Below are 21,708 nucleotides of genomic sequence, written 5' to 3'. Positions count from 1 at the left end.
TATACGCAACGGTAACTTGTCCGTTGGTATTATACGTTTCCATAGATAAACCGCTAAAAACAATAGTTAGCTCTACATTTTAATGAGAGATGAGATGTGATGTAGAGACACAGCGCTTAAATGATTAAATGAAAATTAATATACTGTCATACAATCTAAGAACTGGAGTTGTACTTTTAATTGTGGTATGATTAGTTTGACGAATTTCAATTGAGTTACTAGTATTTATAAATTTATAGTACCAAAATGAACCATGTGAAAAATTAAATAATGCCCGTTAAAGATTTTTGTTCTCATTTTTAGGTCGGATCAAATATTACACGACCCGTGTTCGGATTTTAAAATATTTCAAACATGAGCCGCTACGTCTCACGAGACACTCATACCTTAATTAAATGAGCCCACCGTACTATGAACATTTCACTTGTAATTTTATCATAATGTACTCTCAATCCTAAATGTATTTTTTCGTGAGAACTTTTTCTTCTATATTTAAAACCTTCAAAGAATTGGATTGGTGGCATGTTGGCATAATTGGTAATTGGTAGCAGGGTCTGCTTTGTGCTCTTAATATTGGCTTAAATTGCCTACCTTAAAAATGCCGTGGATGTATAATAAACATTATAAAAAAGTATTGTCATCACAACTATGAAATTTCGACTTTAATTTTTACTTTTTTTTATTAATGATGACGTGCAAAACTTGACTTTTTGTGAGTTGAGTGCAATATTAGTTTAAATCCTTAGTTATTACTTAGCTTCTAAAATTGAACTTAAATGAATACGTTTCTAATTAAATTATAATTTAACAAAAATATATGGAAATTGTAGGAATAAAACAAAACTGCAAGTATGTCGGTATTCTGTAGCACTCATACTGTTGTGAGTCAACTCAAGTGACTATTCACTTGTATACAGTATACATGTAACGTATACTCGTAGATATCTTCCTCGTATGTTAAATTTTTTGAAAGACTTTTAACTGAAATACATCAGCAAATATTCTGTTCAAATTCTGGAGCTACCCGACTGGGGAAGTACCACGACCTTACAGAAGATCAAAGCTAAATAATACTGCTTTCAAGCAGTGTTGTGGTCCTGTAGTGAGTAAGGTGACCAGAACTTCTGTAGAGGGTCAGGGGTAAATTTTGTCGTCTTTAGCCTACGGTAAACGCTTACGATCAAACAAGCCGTACGCTTGTTTGCCAAAATAATTGTAAATAATAATAGACACTTCGTAAGTAATGTATGACGTTATAATCTGTTCTAGATATAAATGGATACATTACACACGTGTGAAGTATCAAATAAAGCGACCTTTAATTTTTGTTAGTCTTATTTAATTAAAGAACCTAGTTTAACACTACATATCGTTCACATCAATCACTCAGTCAAAATTCATTTATTACATAGAACGGTAATTTTGGTATTATAATTTCTGTTCTATCATAAATCTGATCGGCGAACAGTGAAGATTTATTATTCTTTTCCTCTACGAACTATGTACGGACAGAAAATACACTGTACACTATTGTTGCTTTCAATTTTACATCCACTTGCACAAAAGAAATCTTTGCTGTTGGCTTTTAATTTCAAACATTTTTTATTTGTAGATTGATTGATTTAACCACTTTCGGAGAAATATTTAAGCTAATGATGTGTTATAATAAATGAGTGACTTTGCTCCATTAATTATAAATTCCTAAAAGTAATTAAAATATATATTGACATTGATCGCGCCGTTACATTTTATAAATCGAACCATTTGATGGATAAAATACCCATCGTAATTTTTCTATTACTACAAAGGTAGAAGGCGTGTGTCTAAATTTTAATGAGCCACATCAACACAATATAAATAACTAGACATTTTTCAAATCTTCATATGACAATATAAACATATATGTATATCAATAATAACTAAGAAATAATATTATGTAAACAAACATATAAACATGAAATATGATAAATAACAGCGACTTCTAAAAATAGGATTATAGATTTATGCTCTAAATACTCGTATATTTCTTAAGTATCGTAATAAATTAAGTATTTGTTATTCTTTCCTAAAATTCCCATATACTGAAAGGAGAATATTGTGAATAAAACTCCTATTGTCTCTATTTTTTTTATTTATGTTTTCAAAATATTAGAGCATTTTTTTAACTGGGGCACAGCAGGAAGTATCCTGCTCCAAATCTGGAGCCCCCGACTGTGGAAATACCTCGACCTCACAGAAAATCACAGCTAAATAATACTGCTTTCAAGCAGTGTTGTGTTCCTGTGGTAAGTAAGGTGACCACAGCTATTGGGGGTAGGATGAATTGTACGTTTGTTTGCCGACCTAGTTTTATTAAACAAATACTTTTAAATATCTATGCATAAAAAAGACGCACAAAGGATGCGGTTGTAAAAAAATGAGAAAAGTGTAGTAAGTACGAGATTAAAAATAAACATTATTATTATGCTTTTGATTGCAAACTGTACTTAAATAAAATAATTTTGTGTACCTACTTAATTAATTTATACAACTATTTATTTAGTACATTCTCGTTTAGGTCTTAAAGGTACCGGAAAAATAAAACTGAGTCATACTGGAGAATATGACAGATGGAAAAAGTAATACTTCACTATTATTTTTAAATATTCTTCTTTTGGTAAGTGCTAGGACGCGTTAAGTTAATTTTTTATTAAGCTTTTAACCTGTAAATAAGAAAATATAAAGTAGCAAAAGCTATGGTAATTAATTATACAGAAGTTACGAACACTCTATAAGCGAACTTATATTATAAATCGCTGAAATGTATGTATGCTCATAGCTTTCGAACGAATGCATAAAATTTTCTAATCATTTTTAGTGTTCGTTATTGGATTTTTATAGATTATGGATAATAAGGACATTTTGTATGTAAATATGTACTATATCAAATTGTATTTTTAATGTACTCCACAGACATCTGTGCAATTTACCTTTTGATATCCATTGACGAGCCGCGTTTTTTAATCATAATTAAACATATAACTTCTGGTAATATATATGTGTGTAACTCTACTCCTGAATAATGTATTAATTATTGTATTTGGAACATAGTCACAGTAGCAGATGGTCAATTATGCAGAATCCCCGTTTACACTTTGGAAATACATTTATGTTTAATTCGATATACGCAATATCTAATGACAAACGATACTATATACCTACCTATAAATCCTATTTAAGTCACCTTTCAGATTCGTGTAATGATGAAATAATTAATAGAATCTAGGCTATTGTGTTTTTATATATCGCAATATACAGAGACAACTATAGATATAGATATAGAGTAAGTAGTAGATAATACAAACTTCTTAAAAAATACCTTTTTATATTTTGTTAAAGCCACGACTATTTTAATTTATGAAATAGCATCATTTTCCCACTTAACAACTCACTATGACGTCTAATACAAACTTTGAGCTTTTTAACTAATATAATTATTATTGTGGGGGTACCTAAATTGTTTCTACTCTTTTTTTGTTTAACTTACATTTGGAAAAAAATTCCGACCTTAAATATATACAGAAGCTAAGCGTGTGTTGTTATTTACTAAATAAACTATAGATGAATCGTTTCGAAATGTGTATCATTTTAACTGCATAAAGTACCTCATAAATGTCCTTTCAGTAAACTACTTCCCCACTTCCGCCGTAATATTGGTTTGAGAGCGGAGCGAAGACTGCGCCTGGCAACTCCTGAATTTAAGCGCATAATAATTTAAATAGCCATTAGTACGATAATATGAAAAGATAGAACAGATGTATCATAGCGAATAGATATGCAATGAAGTAAATATTGTTAGTGTTACTTTAAATATTTATAGCATTTAATACATATATTTAGTTCACTATTATTTAATGTTTTTGTTTTTAACACAACGCACTATGGAATTAAATACTTCTATTTTCATTATTTCATTAATTTATTATTAGTTATTCTATTTCATTTAGTTTTAGTTCCGCCAAGATCAAAAATAATTATATTATGAAATACATAGTATAATTAAAAATACAATAAGAAATGAAGAGAAACGGAAGACTGCTACTTTTTTATATTTCTTAATACTATATTTACTTTTTACATAGGTACGTAAGATTTAAAAATGTAAGGTAGGCTAAATACCTATAGAGATAAAATCATAATAAACATCCAGCTAAGTTTAGTACAGCTTAATCTGAAATAAGTTTTTATTTCGTCTTTCCTTTTACAGAAAATCTTGTATCTTTTGCGATAATCGTCACAGCGGTCGGCGATCTACTATCATTATATGATTATTTCCTCGTCATTTCCTTAATAATGCACAGTGGGTTAAGTGTTATGTCTGTGACATCCTCGGGTGTTTTTTATTTTATTTTAAACAGAGCTTTTGCTTATTCTTTGGATTATAAAAACTATTTGTAACAAATTTTAGTATTATTAAAATATTCAATCCATAACAATGTCCTAACATTTTTTTTTTGACAGAGAATAATAAATAACAACAATCCCAACATGACATTGTCGAAATATTTGTGTCAAACTGACACTACTAAAAAGTAGTGTCAGTGTTCCTTACAACTAGAAATTAATGAAATTGAACAATTTCCAAATTATTAATATTATAAAAAATGTTTAGAATTATAAAAATAAATATAATTGCCATTCAGGTTATTCGTAATTTATCATTTGAAACAATTTCCGAAAGAAAACATGATCTTAAATCAAAGAAACTCAAGCGCCAAATGTAACTTGGGTCGACACTATCTTATTAAAAAGGGAAGGCGTCATTGTGGCTGAGTCCGCGCCATTCCATTCTATAAATCTAGCTACTTGATGGGTAAAGCCCCCATCGTAATTGTTCTATTAGTGAGGCAGCAGAAAGCGTCTATCATATTTCAATAGAATTTGTTACGAACGGAATAAAATACGTTATTTTTGTAACAAACTACACGAATTAAGAAATTTAACATAATTACGTTACCACTAAAATCTAAATGTTTAATAAAAGTGTATAGACTTTGCTGAATTCTCAAGGAATTGTTACATGTTTGTATAACTAAGTGTACATGCGCATGAAGGTATTACCAGAGCTGGTCTCTAACGAACTCGTTCTCAAGATAAAGAAAAGAGAAACTAATTATTATCTAACAAAGTCATGTCATTTAAAAAAAACATAACACTAGTACAACGGGAATAATCATATTTTTATATCCATGATACAATTGTAAATGTAAAACCGTTATCAATATTAATACGTGTTTACTGATTTCAACTTTAGGTGAATTAAAATTAAACTTTATTTTATGTCAGTAAATTTATCTCTGGTAAGTTAAATTACAATCAGATTGCTCAAGGAAACGGCTGCATCGATCTACGGCGATCGGCTTTAAAGTTTTAATCCATAACTATCATTTTTCCTTCATATTCAGAAAGTTTTAAATCAGAATCGAATACAGAAAATTAGATTTTCTCTATATATAAAAAAGTTAAACCAGCACTAACGAAGTCCCGTTTTGCATATACAAATGGTATATTTTTACTAAAAATTATTCATTGATACAGTATTGTAAACTTGTAGGTAAGTATTACATTGTTGTAATACATTTTTTTAAGACAGCAAAGTACAATAGTAATTATAGAACCAATGTTAATACAAAGCGGAGTATTTTTTCTAAAAAAATTTTTATCCATTTAGCACGGTAACTTAGATACGTTGTAATAACTATTTTAGGACAATAAATTCGTACAGTAGTGATAAATACACTAAACGACAGTTTTCGTCACTCTTCTTACTAATTTTATGGTACACGGTTAGGCTATATATTTTTTATTTTATTTATTACGATTCTAATATTACTTAGAAAATATCGTACACATACAAACAAATACCAAATAATTATATGAATAGATTACATATATTGGAAATATTTACTTAACCATTATACATATACCGGTCACCAACCCGCCTGCCCAGCGTGGTGACAACGGGCAAAACTCATGAGTACTTACGCTTCAAAAATTTTGGCCCTTAGTTCCCGGCTATTTTGATTACCAGTGTGGCCGGAATGTTTGGCGCGATCTTGTGGAGGCCTACGTCCAGCAGTGGACTGCAATAGGCTGATGTGTGTGTGTGCGTGCGTGCGTCCGTCCGTGCGTGCGTGCGTGTGTGTGTGTGCGTGTGTGTGTGTACATATACGTATATTATAATCGATTGACAATATTGTATAATGACAATAAAACTTTTAAAATATTTAATATGTTATAAAAAAATTAACTTCATTATTTTAATTTTCACTTTTTTATAAGTTCTAGCTAGTTGTCAAATGTAAAAAAGTTATATACAATTTTCATTTACGAAAATAACCAAATAAAATTCTTTGTTCAAAATAAAAGAAAATTGCGGAGGCTTAACTTCATTCCTTCCAGCGGTTCGTTAACCCACAATGAGAGTTTTTCATTTCGCATTTTTATCAAAATAATTTTTCAAGAAATCTCACGCACTGCTACATTTGAACTCAAGTAATTTTTGCCTGCGAGCTGAGACTATGATTGTAAGCAATTTCTGTTTGGAAAAGAGCTTTTAAAAAGTCTAATGACTCTAAAGTACAAATATTACATTTTGTAGTAATTTACAAAATAATATGTAACTTCATTAATTTAGTTTTTGAACTATAATAGGCTTTAACATAAAATATATTTAAAAAATACTTATTTTATATTTCTTTATAAGATCATCATAAGTTATTCCGTATTGACCTTAATAGAAGATTACAGAAATACGAACTCGTTCACGATCCATAAATTAATTAATTTAGACCCGAATACCGGAAAGCCGTCCATTGCGGTAACATTCATATACTGAAAATTCCCTATTAACTTTATATTCATAATTGTAACAGAATTACCTGTTCACTGGTTTCTATTGTCTTCTCCAAGTGCCCAAGTATATATATTTATTTATTTATTTATTTATTTATTTATTTATTTATTTATTTATTTATTCATCATCATCATCATTTATTTCAGCCTATCACAGTCCACTGCTGGACATAGGCCTCCACAAGTTTGCGCCAAAAAAAGGCGTGAACTCATGTGTATTGCCCATGATCACCACGCTGGGTAGGCGGGTTGGTGGCCGCAAGGCTGGCTTTGTCGCACCGAAGACGCGTCTGCCCGTCTTCGGCCTATGTATTTCAAAACCAGCAGTTGGATGGTTATCCCGCCATCGGTCGGCTTTTAAGTTCCAAGGTGGTAGTGGAACTGTGTTGTCCCTTTGTCGCCTCTTACGACATCCACGGGAAGAGATGGGGTGGCTATATTCTTTACTGCCGTAGCCACACAACAGATAGATTTATTATGTGAAATTAGAAGTGATATGTTTAATCATAGATTTTTTATAGTGATATAAGTAAAATAATTCGTAATACTAGATTAAATAAACATTGAAACACGCTCAGAGAAGCGAATAAAACTTTCAACTCCTTGTATTTTCCTTCCCACAGAAACAATATGATAATAAAAATATATGTATATACGTATATTCTGCTTTTTAGCTTAATGTTCTGTTTTTTGTACGGTAATTTAATGTAAATACCGATCGAGGTAGCGATAGAAAGGTTTTTTACGACGTATTTAAATATCATGACTTTGTGAAAATATTATTATTGTAATATTTCAACAACCTGAAAGTTCATATACTTTTTTCTATCACAAGCACTTTTTAGTTTGAAAGTAGTATAATTTTAAGAAAAATATGTGTGTAAGGTTCGACTCGGCTAGATTTTACTGCCTAAGCATGATTTCCTTTGATCATCATCTTCCTGCCCTTATCCCACTTATGTAGGGTCGGCACAACATGTTTCCCTCTTCCATTCCTCTCTATTATTCGTCACTCCAGCGCTTACTCCTTTCTTTCTCATATCCTCACTCACACAATCCATCCATCGCTTTTTCGGTCTGCCGATCGCTCTTCGTCCTTCGACATGTGATTTGATGATTTCCTGTGATATTTAAAAATATCATTTTCCGTCAAATCAATCAAATTATAATTTACTAGTGGTCAAGCCCAGTGGGCAAAATTAATATAAATTATAAGTTTGAATATTATTAAGGTTCTGTTCTCAAAGACGATACTTCTATAATAATAAACAAGAGTATAAGTATATGCGACACACATGTCAAATATATGGTAGTGTGTGTAATTTTTTTTATTGATTTAATGTACTTTTTATGCATAATTTAAAAAAAAATATTAGCGTTCTTCACTACTTCTCCATATTAACTATAAGTGTCTCCCTCTCCTCCGTCCGCGCAATTTTCGTAACAAGTGATACAAAGTTTTTGCTTCACGTATAAATATATAGAAGAAAAAACATACATAAATCATAATCATAAATTGGCGCTTGATATTCGTACGGTATAATAAATAGCTAAAAGCTTTGTAACACCAATTCGGAAAAGTATACCACTACCATATAACCTTTCACGTCTGTTACAAGCATTTAGGTGATGAAATATTGAAATTTCTGAAAATTAGATCGTTCTATAAAGTAAGTAAGCACTAAGCTTCGTTAAACAAAAAACTCCGGTCGAAAAGTTATATTTTATTCATCGGCTTAGGTTCGAAATTTTCTGTTTGTAAGCGTTATATAACTTCCTGCATAAAAAAAGAAATACATCATCTGCCAAGCTGCTATGTAACAAATTGGCAAATTAGAAAATCTAATACAGGTTTCTCAAAATTTTATTACGATTCCTTATCATAAATTTCTTTAGCACCGATATTAATTTAAACGTAAAAATATTTGAAAACTCAGAAAATTTGATCTGACCTTGATCCCTGGTCCATCAATCTCAAACTTCGTGTTATTGCTACTCATTTAAGGAATTAGATAGATGTTTATTATATTTTGAAAGTTTCATCACTTCAAAGATGAAGTTACAAGATTTAGGTATTTACCTACACGTACATTTTCATTAGGTAATTCTAGTTCTCTTCAATAACGTTTCATTTATCAAATCCTTTAAATCAACTTTAAGTTCCTGACCCCATTTCGCAGTTTCTATCTCTTAAACACATTACAGTTACGTATCAGAAACTAAGTTTGTACTGTACTAGTGTACTGTCATAGCTCTTCTATACAAATAAATAAAATTGGAATGGCTGTTTGTAATATTAAAATAATCGCTTTTTACTAAATGCATATCTATGTATACACGGTATATATACCAAAATAACATTTTTTACAATTTTTGTCTGTTTGTTTGTCTGTCTGCTTGTTCCGGCTAATCTCTGAAACGGTTAGACCGATTTTGACAGGAATTTCACTGGCAGATAGCTGATGTAATAAGGAGTAACTTACGCTACTTTTATTTTAGAAATTTATTTATTTAATAATTTTGCGATCTCGCGGCATAAGGAAAAGTCGCGGGCTCGTCACAGCTAGGCTTGAATAAATATTATGACGATAAACTTAGTTAACTAATTAAAAATATTAAATCGAATAACAATAAAATTGAATTTTAAACGTTCGATTACTTTCTATATGCAAGTAAGTACATTGTTAAAAAAACTTCATGAGAAAGACTCATAGATGAGATCAGTCTGTAATTCCTTAATAGATTTATCTCCTCTCTTGAAGAACAGCACAATCGCACCCATGCACCTGTGCCCAGGCATGGTACCATAGTGAATTATGTCACTAACGCCGAGTTCCACGAAAAGAAATTAAAATTTAAGTAGTGATTAAACTAATTTAATCGCAAGAATTGTATGAAATTCTTGTGATTAAATTAGTTTAATCTCTACTTAAATTTTAATTTTGTTTCGTGCAACTCGGCGTAAGCAGCTCCGCTAAAACTTTTAGGACAAGACGTTCCAAGGCCTAAAGAAGCTCAGTTGTAATTCCGTCATCCCCCGGGACCATCCCATTTGCAACCTGCCCAAATGGCGCACTGATCTCATTGATTTCGACATCCGAGATGTCTTCAGATAAATCAAAAATATAATATTATTTAAAGTTTGCTTTGCTTGTACTGTGTGGCTACGGTACTAAAGAATTTAGCCACCCCCTCTCTTCCCGTGGGTGTCGTAAGAGGCGACTAAGGGATAACACAGTTCCACTACCACATTGGAACTTAAAAAGCCGATCGGTGGCGGGATAACCATCCAACTGCTAGCTTTGAAATACACAGGCCGAAGACGGGCAGCAGCGTCTTCGGTGCGACAAAGCCAGCACTGCGGTCACCAACCCGCCTGCCCAGCGTGGTGACTATGGGCAAAACACATGAGTTCACGCTATTTTTGGCGTAAACTTATGGAGGCCTATGTCCAGCAGTGGACTGTGATAGGCTGTAATGATGATAATGATGAAAGTTTGCTTTGACTAAAATTACCAACTCTTCATTGAAGTACAAAAACCGGAAGACGGAGAAACTCTTATAACAGTTTGGCTCGTGATTCGACCAATTGTGTAAGGATTTTTTATACGTTTTGACCCTTGTTTTTTTAAAGCAGCAATGATAACAACATTAAATTACTATGATAGGGGTGAAGAAAACCCAGTTTATTTTTGTTTTTCTTGTTCATTTTGTCTTATAAGGATTTTATTATTGTTTGAGAATCAGCTACTGTCCCGTCTATAATATTTTTAGTGACCATTGGCTGTTGGAACGAGTAGTTATAACTGTACTTTTACGGGAAGTAATCAACAAAGTTTACATTTACGTATCACGTTTCTACTTTTAAAAAATTCACTATGTATTTTTGTGTGCGCTTTAAGCTTGTTTGTGCATTTTATGTCTTTAATAATTCCATCATCGTCACTTATGTGTTAAATACATAAATATTTCCTAGGAAGTAGTTAATGTTTATACGAACTTATTTAAATAAGAGCAAAAACTTTTGCTTATTTTGACAAAAATTTATTGAGTACCTAACTTATTTAAAAAAAAAAACAGATATAGACAAACACATTTATTGGAATCTAATAATTTAACTATTAATGGTTCTTATTGTATAAAATTTTTAAAAAATAATTTCTACCAAGTATACGTTTATTATTGTGTATAGTTTAAAAATAATTCGTAAAACGAAATCGTCGCAATTAAATTACTATACTAGTTGAAGCTTACAAGTTAAAGTATTTCTAACGTTAGAATGCTTTAATAACTGAATACCATTCACAGTTAAACCTTTGTTGTTTTATCACTTATTTTTTGTTTATTTATGATGTAAAATTAATTTCGTATGATTTTACGTGTATGCAATATTCACATTCATATTTCCACTTACCTGCAAATGAAAAACTATGTCGAATGAACTCTGTATAATCCTACAATGCATCTAATTTTTCATTTCGACGCGAAACATTCACTAGTATTTTCCATTTAATTGTACAATGTCAGTATCTGACATAAAGGATTGTTTCAAATTCAAATTTGAGCATAAAAATGAAAGAGAAACTTCTCAATTTTATAAACTACCTAGCAACATAATATGCTCTCCTGTCTTGCGAACTGTTAAACGTGTGAAGCTCGAAGTTTAAATAATCCTAAGTTTTCTAAAATATTTCATACCTGCGCAATTTTATTAATTTTTTATAACATAACAATCTTCTACAAAGTTCTAGAAAACTTTAAAAGTAAAAATGAATGCAACCCAGAAAGTCGTTCTCAAATTATAGCGCGACTAAGGGAAATAGGAATTTGGCATTGGAAATAGGCATTTTATTATTAGGCACTTCTACACTTCTAATATAAATAAAGCTAATAAAATACAGAGCATTCATACAGCTAATGGACAAGTATATAGAAACATAATTTACCAAGTAAAACAGTTTGAACACACCCAACATATACGAAGCTCGTTTACGGCCACATGAATTTAAACTTTAGACATTACTTTCATCAACTAAAGAAATGTATTTAGTTCAAGATAACGAGATATTTTGACAGTTCTTTTGAACAATTATTTACTTTATAGAGAGTTCTGTACTAAGGGTGACCTATTACTTCGCTGTCTATTCGTCATCGGACATTTTTACCACGCTTTGCAACTATCTACGTGCTTAGAGTTATAAAAACATAGTAAAAAGTTATGAAAATATAGTAAAATGCACCCCACGTTTTTTACTCTGTATTGAATTATTCTCTTAATAACCTTGTCGGCATTAGCGCTGTCTTACGCAATTAGAAAGGAATTATTAAACAACAGATGCAACGATCGCACCACCTAGCACATCGTTCGATAGTCACCTACCCTCATTTATTATATTACTCGAATTGTTCTGACATGTATAAAACGAACGGTGTCACCTCGGCTAAGGCAGTCTTGGCTCTGGCTTGGCACGATACATTTGTTGTATCCTGCTAGTAGCTTAACCTAGACTCATTCGATAATTAATTTGTGCATACGAATTAATTGTTACATATTATGGCGGATAACTCGAGCAGTGAAGGTGAGCGTTGATGCGCATCTCAAAGGAGATCTCCTTAAACCTACACCTGGGTCGCAAGTCCTAGGCACTGCTCTGAGTTACTCCCTATGCCACACGATAGATTGGATCGGATCGCATTACAATTTTGTTATAATCACTTTAAGTACTACCTACATAGTACTGTAAAGAGTGCGAGTATAACCTACGCCCGCGTCCTGCAAACATAGAAAAAGGAACTTCCAATCAGTCGAAAGACTACAACCTAAATTTTATTATAATTTTATTTTGAAATAATTAATTGTGATTGATTGTTCGATCTTCTACTACTGTAATATAAACTCTTTGTAATTAAAAATTATTTTCTACTTTTTAGTTCGATTAGCAGCTAAAAGCGTGGTTTTTTAGTTTTTTTGAACTATAATTTTTCTTCTATCGTCTGTCACAGGGATGTCTGTTTCGAATCGTAAAAAGTCTAATATATACGATGAATACTTCATTTATGTTATTAGATTGAAATAAAACATAGCTTAGTGCTTATATGTAAAGGTGTTTATGACTCTTATTTAACATACTTAATAGTAAATAAGTGTACTACACTCTACTCTCTACTTTGAAAGGGTAAATCTTAGAATGTAGGTATAAATCGATGTTTATTACATTTTTATGCAAAGTTAAAACACTTATCTGATTGAAGTGGAACCTATAATGTTAAAAAGAAAACTAGAATGACAATAGGCTACACAAAGGCTACTTTTCCCGAAATTTGGACGAGATTCGATTTACAAACATAAAACTCCGAAGATTATACCATTTATTTGAAAAACAATTTCTCTTGTAAAATTTAAAAAAAAAGTGGGAAAACATGTATCGGCCTTAGTTCTTAGTTCGGCAAATATCCAAGAAAAAAAAGACGTAACATGGCCCAGTCCATCTGTCGATGACAAGCTCGCACAAAAGATACTACTGGTACCTAATACTAGCTTTTTAAAATGATGACAAGAGCGACTAGCGTGATAAAACTAAAATATGAAGTCTATGCAACTGTATAGTCCAAGTGAATTCAATTATGATTTCAATATATGAGTTACGTTATTAATTATTATCTTTTGTTTATTTAGCTCTTTATTGCACATTTGTAATTACATAAGTAAAATAACAAAATTCTAACAAAAAAAAAGTACAAAGGTGGTCGGTCTTATCACTAATAGTGTTTTTCTTTTTTTTTTTTGTTTTTTATTTGATAATCATTTTATTTTTGCGTGCCTATTAAAAAATGCATACATTTTAATTGAGATATGTCGTTTTTATTATAAATACGTAATCAAATTTCGTATGAAAATATTTTATCAAAATACTTTTCATCTAAATAAAATTTTTCGTAAACATATATATGACTACAGTAAAATTTTCACACAACCCCTAAGATATTATAAAATTATAATATTAACATTTTAATCTGACCCTGTGATCATTTTAATTACATCCCTTGAGTCGGTTTTCAATTACACTGTGTCAACATTATCCTAATCTTTGTATTTTCACAATTTTCATAATGAATCCTTTCCTTTTCCTAAGCAAAGGCCTACTGTATAATATGGATACATTCTTAGAACTAAACAATAACTTACAGTTAAATGAAGTAGATATGAAATATAATTAGTTCAAACATTTTATTATTACTGGAAACTTTATTGATAAATATCTTATTATCAATAAAGTTACCAGTAAGGAATTTAACTGTATGTCATATACATTTATATATTGTTCGATGGCCAAATTAATTGAAATCAGACCAAATCAAAGTTATAATTATATTACACCTTTATTGTGTGGTTCAATAGGTCAAGTTACAAATCAAAACTTTTTTTAATCCATGTTTTAATAGTATTTTTATTAGTCTCATTTTCTGGGTCAATCATTCCCATTTAAATAGTTTTATCTTACTCTAAATCGTTAAAATCTTAAAAATGTTAACAAATATCTACTATAACGTTATAATTAAAATTGCGTAAATATTAGAAAACAATACTACAAAAACACATCTAGTAATTTCCACCACAATTAAGCTAGAAAGTCAACCGTATTCCCATACCGTCACGTCGTTGCCAGCCAGGCAAAGATTGCGGTACATGTAACATAGTACGGAACGAGCTTAATCGAAAAATTCCTGAAGAAATTCCTAAAGTGCTTGCATGATTGAAGAGCACTGCTGTAGCCGCGTCATTCAACAATTTCTTTGGTGTATTCCCAGCCTCCAAAGGTTGTGCGTGAATATATTTCACACGTTTATATAAGTAGGTATACGTGTAGGTAGTAGTAGGTATGCGTTATTGCGTACCTTCATACGTACAAATTAATTTTGGGTTACTTTTACGTACGAATTGAATGTTACATCTACAAGTGCAATATAAGTTTGCTGATTTACAAATAGCAATTTAACTAATAATTATTTACAGTACCCGGCCATAAAAATTGCATATCGTCCTTTGGAAAGAGACAATCGGCGCATAGCGCGTTATAGTCCATTCTGGACATCCATGTGTATTATTGATACAAAAAATTAATAAACTAATGATAATAGCTACGTCATAACTAAAAATAAAATAAACGATTTAGATTGCGCTGCGTGTGTATAACACCTTAAACATTATATAACGTTAAATTGTAACGCATTTTACATTAGGTTTGTTTTAGATTTATTCCTCAACTTATTTACAGGGCCAATAATAGAAATGTAGGACTATGAACAAAAATATCTCATATATCACATCCATACAAAATACGTATATGCGTTGTATTGTGTGCTTTTTATCATCGTAGGCGTCACAACAATAACAAAATATCTTCATTCAAATTGATCATTTCGATTCACCTTTCATTTCTCTCAACAAAGAACAAATTCCCTCATTGTCAAACGCTTTGTGTGAGCCGTAAATATCATCTTTTATCTCGCCCTGAATATAAAATGATCCTATAGAGATAGACGGATGAAATTACGTTTGATTACTAAAATTATTTAATACGGGATATTTCACCATGTTTTTATTTTTATTTTACGGAGCTCGATATTTCGACATTATCTGCTAAGGGTGAAAGTGACAATGGTAGTGGTGACCAGTGCTTACGCAGCAAACGTATAGAGTAAACGTAAAGGAGATAGTCCATTATGGACACTTCTTATGTCGTCAACATCTACCCGCATATTTCAGTGTCATGAACAAGACATTAATAACCATGTTAATTTAAAATCTTATTATACATTTGATTATTTTCTTGATTATTACTTTTAAATATTTTTATTATTTTTATTGATTGCCTAATAAAATTAATAAATAAATTAACTTTATAATTATAGCTTAATTGTTTTGTAACTGCTGTTATCAATACCGCGTATGTGTTTTTTTTTCTACATTTTGTCAAGTCCTTTTTTTTTGATATCGCAGGGTAACCCATTTACGGGTGATATCCAGGATGCCCGGGTAGGCATTCCTAGACCGTATGTCAGCTTAGCACTTGGGGGTGCACTACCGACCAAAACCCCTGCGGGAGCCTTCAGCCGCTTTAATTGGAGGGTCCTGGATCTGCAGGCAACAGGATCCCTCCAGTGACAGGCTGGCCTCGGCGAAAAGACCAGACTTCTCCTCCATGGGACTGTCCGGCTCACCTCTGAACAATCCCGACGACGCTATGTCTAACAGGACCGGGTTCCCATCCCGGCCCGACATGGGCACAGGGGCGTTACTGGAAACGCATTAAGTAGCGCCTCCTACGCACCCCCGTTCGTCGCCTGCGGACGGAGGCCTCGTCGGCGGCCCCCTCTCTCATCCGCTCGTCGTTCTCCTTCTGGGACATTACTGTCTCGCAGAAGGAGACCATCGCCTTCCAGGACTCGTCGTCGCCGAGCATCGCGGTGATAACGCTCGGCAGTGACAAGTTCCCTCCGAGGACTGTCGTCAGATCGCGACGTAGCGCCGCCCATCTCGGGCACACCTCGAGGGTGTGCTGGGCAGAGTCCACCGCCGCGCCACAATCGTGACATTCAGTCGTCGGCTCCCTTTGGGCCGTCCGACACAAGTATTCACCAAAGCAGCCGTGCCATACTCCGGCAGACTCCGGAATATAGCTGCCTGCAGGCGGCGCTGGGTCCTCCGAGGTTCGGGAGGAGTCTGCCCAGTGCACTCGCCACCTTCACGACCTTCGGTCCCACCACAGCGAAGTGTGGGCCGAAGGTCCACCCTCCGTCAAGAATGAGCCCCAGATATTTGATTTGGGAGCTCATCCTGGCCCTCCCCTCTCCGATCTGCAGGGTAGCCCCCGGTGGGGTCCCTTACGTGCATTTTGTCAAGTCCTTACACAGAACACTTTCAGTCAATTTGAAAGTATAGTTAACGTTCTTGACATAGATACCCTCATTTAAACTTTTCCATAACTCTAACCTTTCTATTACAACCTAAGTTAGTAACTTAATTACTCTATAGACATTCTTGAGCGTTAATAAATTAAAAATAAAGTTTTTACTAACAAAAAAAAACCGACTTCAATTACATCGACAAGTAATACAACGTAGATCGACGAAAAAATAGTTAAGCAACTACGCGTTATTAAAGATTACTCAAAAAGTAGTTATCAGATCTCGATAAAATTTATATGTGACCACATGATAAACATCAGCTTTCGATTAAATTAAAAATTATCAAAATCGGTACACCCAGTAAAAAGTTATTAGGGATTTTCGAGAGTTTCCCTCGATTCCTCTGGGATCCCATCATCAGATCCTAGTTTCCTTATCACGGTACCAAACTAGGAATATCCCCTTTCCAACAAAAAAAGAATTATCAAAATCGGTATATCCAGTAGAAAGTTATGCGGTATAATACAACGTAGGTCGATGAAAAAAGCGTCAAGTAAAAACACATTATTAGATATAACTCGAAAAGTAGTTGTTAGATCTCAAATAAATTTAAATGGGACCAATTGGCACACACCACCTTTCGATTAAAACAAAATTTGTCGAAATCGGTCCACACGGGCAAAAGTTCTGATGTAACATACATAAAAAAAAAAAAAAAAAAAAAAAAAAAAAAAAATACAGTCGAATTGAGAACCTCCTCCTTTTTTGGAAGTCGGTTAAAAAGTTATGCTTTAGATCACACTATTGAAGTAAAACTTTCTATATTCCCCATTTTTTATTTCCCTCTCAACTTCCGTTCGGTTCGCGCATTCACCAACTTACTCACCAAGTCTAACGTACGTAAAGAAGATTATTTACTTCAAAAAATATTATTAACATAAGTAAACAAGATACAAATAACTAACATCATACGTGATTACAAAATTTTACACAATAATATAAATGTATAAAACAAATATATTTAGCGTTATTGTTTCTGTTACAGATACGAGTGAACACTGGAAAAGGTAAATACATCCAATTATAATCCTATAACGAGAAATTTCGTTTTCGACGCAGCCTCTATACTACCATTAGTGAGATAAGCTGTATCTGCTCGTTGAATGCGGTGCGCCCGTACACGGTACAAGTTGAACGTTTTTAATGAAATGACCTACTCTATAGATTGCCAATTTTTATAAGTATTTTTAACCGACTTCCAAAAAAGGAGGAGGTTCTCAATTCGACTGTATTTTTTTTTTTTTTTTTTTTTTATGTATGTTACATCAGAACTTTTGCCCGTGTGGACCGATTTCGACAAATTTTCTTTTAATCGAAAGGTGGTGTGTGCCAATTGGTCCCATTTAAATTTATTTGAGATCTAACAACTACTTTTCAAGCTATATCTAATAATGCGTTTTTACTTGACGCTTTTTTCGTCGACCTACGTTATATTATACCGCATAACTTTCTACTGGATATACCGATTTTGATAATTCTTTTTTTGTTACAAAGGAGATATCCCTAATTTAGTACCATGATAAGAAAACCAGGATCTGATGATGGGATCCCAGAGAAATCGAGGGAAACTCTTGAAAATCCGCAATAACTTTTTACTGGGTGTACCGATTTTGATAATTCTTCTTTTTTTGGAAAGAAGATATCCCTTGTTTAGTAACATGATAAGGAAACCAGGATCTGATGATGAGATCCCAGAGAAATCGAGGGAAACTCTTGAAAATCCGCAATAATTTTTTACTGGGTGTACCGATTTTAATAATTTTTAATTTAATTGAAAGCTGATGTTTGTCATGTGGTCACATATAAATTTTATTGAGATCTGATAACTACTTTTTGAGTAACCTTTGATAACACGTAGTTACTTGACTATGTTTTCGTCGATCTACGTTGTATTACTCGTCGATGTAATTGAAGTCGGTTTTTTTTTCGTTTGCGAGCAAACACAATTATTTAACTCCGTTTTTTGAATAACTATTTCGATTTTAAAATATTATTTCTTTATTTTACAACTATATTTCATTGTTACATACAAATAGTATTCATATTTAAACGCATTAACAGAATTATAATTGGTTAATTATTGATTATCGAAATATAATATAATTTAAAAACGTATACCTATTGTAATTATTTGTAATTTCATATTTTCTTTTTTAAATAATCCCTTAATGTATAAACTGCTTTCTTTTAAGGTATTATACCTTAAAAGAATATATATTCATAGCCTCAGTACATTTTACTCAAGTTTGAAAATACATTTTAAACCAGTAAAGAAGAATATTGCTATTATTCGGCAGGACAGATCGCCCTCAAGATTTACGGTTAAGAAATTCAACTCTCATCCACGTTACAAAGACTTAACTTTAATTAGTTTACAAAATGCCACGTAACAACGTCTTAAAACTCAACAAAGACAAATTGACTTAGCTTGACATGGCACTTTTAAATGAATATTTATTATATTATATGAAGTGATGTAATAATTGTGTTTGCTCGCAAACGAAAAAAAACCGACTTCAATTACATCGACGAGTAATACAACGTAGATCGACGAAAAAATAGTCAAGTAACTACGCGTTATCAAAGATTACTCCAAAAGTTGTAATCAGATCTCGATAAAATTTAAATTTCACCACATAACGAACATCGGCTTTCGATTAAATTAAAAATCATCAAAATCGGTACACCCAGTAAAAATTTATGCGGATATTCGAGGGTTTCCCTCGATTTCACTGGGATCCCATCATTAGATCCTTATTTCCTTATCATTGTACCACACTTAGGATATCTTCTTTCCAACGAAAAAAGAATGATCAAAATTGGTTCATAAACGACGAAGTTATCTCCGAACATACGTAAATATATATATATATATATACGGTCGAATTGAGTAACCTCTCTCTTTTTTGAAGTCTGTTAAAATATCAATTAAATTGAAAAATTTATGATTATGTACTTTTTTATTTTTTATATAATATGTTGCTGATAGACATAAATAAAATTACAACATAGAACTATGTTCATGGTATTAGTACTCACTAATTAGTATTTACCAATATTTGATCTTCTGTAAACACTATATTATATTGTAAACATTGTAATCTATAGATTGTATTGAAGGATAAACTCTCACAAATTACATTAAGACTGAAATGTTTATTTAATTACGTCGAGATAACTCCGTGGTGTTGTTTTAACAATTATCAGTCCGATCTTTCAACTCCCAACAATAATTGTTTAACAGAACTCAATCGAGAACATTTATTGCATCCGATTAAATTAATTCCTTTTGTTTTCCTTTTAGAAGATGTTGTTTTTATTTTGAAATCCCTTTCGAACGTTTTGTGCTCTTCATACCTACTAACTAAAACTACTTACTAATAAAATTATAAATAAATAAACGTGACAAGCTACTGCCAAAACTAATTATGTTAAGTGTTAGTTTTTAGGTATATGGCTTTTGACAGATAAATAAGTAACTAAACGCATCATACTTAACGGCTTCAAGTACTCGTATAATGGTGTCATATAGTTGAAAAAGACAGACTCAACAAGCACAAAAAATGTGGTGGTGTGCGGTGCTTGTTGTGTCTGTTTACAGAAAAACTGCTTGTGTTGATTGTTTTAAAGAAACGAGGTTATTTAGTTCATTGAAATCTTAGAGTTTAATTGACAGATCGGGGAGATAAAATCCGGCTAAGATAGATTTGCAGGTAGGTTCTTAGTTTGTTTAAAATTTCTATTTCATGCCTGGCACTGAAGGAATACATTGTAGAAAAGCCTGATTATCTCTAAATAAATTTTATGATATAAGTATCCACAGGCTATGCTTGGGGTTTTTCTCAAAGTTAGGATTATGAGACTATCTGCGAGAGAATGAAAGTAACCGACATAGCCCACAGAATTAGCAAGTTGAATTTAACTACTTAAGTAGCAGTGGGCTAGACATCTGTGTCGCAGGACCGTTGGCCGTTGGAGCACACGTGCCCTTGAGTGGAGGTCGCAGCAAACGTAGTCCTCCGGTCCACCGGATCGACGATCCACGTAAGATGCCTATGTAGGCTCGATGAGGATTGCGGAAAACCGAAATATCATGCGCGAAACTGGGGAAGCCTATGTCCAGCAGTAGACTGCGATAGGCTAAACTGACTGACTGACTGAAAGTATTCACTATAGATATATAGAGTATACAAACGATTGTCATAAGCGGTAGATGTACCCATATCACCAGCACATCTTGTTTACAAAAACGTGATATCAAGCTTGACCCAAGAAATAATTTTTGACTCGTTTTCGTTATTATAGTTTTTATTAAATCTTCTCTATTCTTCCAAGACATGCTGTGTGTATCGTCGCCATATACGCACTCTCGATCGATTCCACCTAAAATGCCTGCGCACCATTATAAAGATCAGATGGTCCGATCGGGTACGTAATACCGAAGTTCTAAGACGCGCCAATGTTGGTGCCATTTAGGCATATTTGATGCGTCAGCAACTTCGGTGGTGCGGTCACGTATCACGGATGGCGGAGGGGTGAATGGCGAAGCGCATCTTTTACTCTGAGCTGGAGGAGAGCCAGTGAAAGTATAGCGGACAACTCCTCAGATATAAAGATGTTCTGAAGCGTCACAGGAAAAGATGCAATATAAAGCCCTCTCGCTGGGAGAGCTTGGCAGCAGAGCAACCGGAATGGCGCAAGATTGTGAAGAAGCAAATTCACGAATTTGAGGAACAGCGTTTAGCTGCACTCGACGCCTAGCGCGATGAGCTCAAAGACCGTCCACTCGCCGCCATTCACTATAATTATGAGAGCGGTAAGCTCACTTGCCCACTTTATGCAAAG

General features: G+C 32.8%; 1 protein-coding gene across 1 annotated transcript in view; it reads left to right on the top strand.

The window, feature by feature from the left end:
- The window catches only part of LOC123670038 (CD151 antigen-like), a 147,124-nt gene that overhangs the window by 29,082 nt on the left and 96,334 nt on the right, over positions 1-21,708 (top strand). The window contains exon 2 of the mRNA XM_045603531.1: positions 17,849-17,870. The gene's annotated coding sequence lies outside the window, so the exon portion shown is untranslated. The remainder of the gene's footprint in view (positions 1-17,848; positions 17,871-21,708) is intronic.

Source organism: Melitaea cinxia, chromosome 4, assembly GCF_905220565.1.
Source record: "Melitaea cinxia chromosome 4, ilMelCinx1.1, whole genome shotgun sequence".
NCBI classification, from domain to species: domain Eukaryota; kingdom Metazoa; phylum Arthropoda; class Insecta; order Lepidoptera; family Nymphalidae; genus Melitaea; species Melitaea cinxia.
The sequence above is the reverse complement of the archived record's forward strand: the minus strand, read 5'-3'. Positions and strand labels throughout refer to the sequence as shown.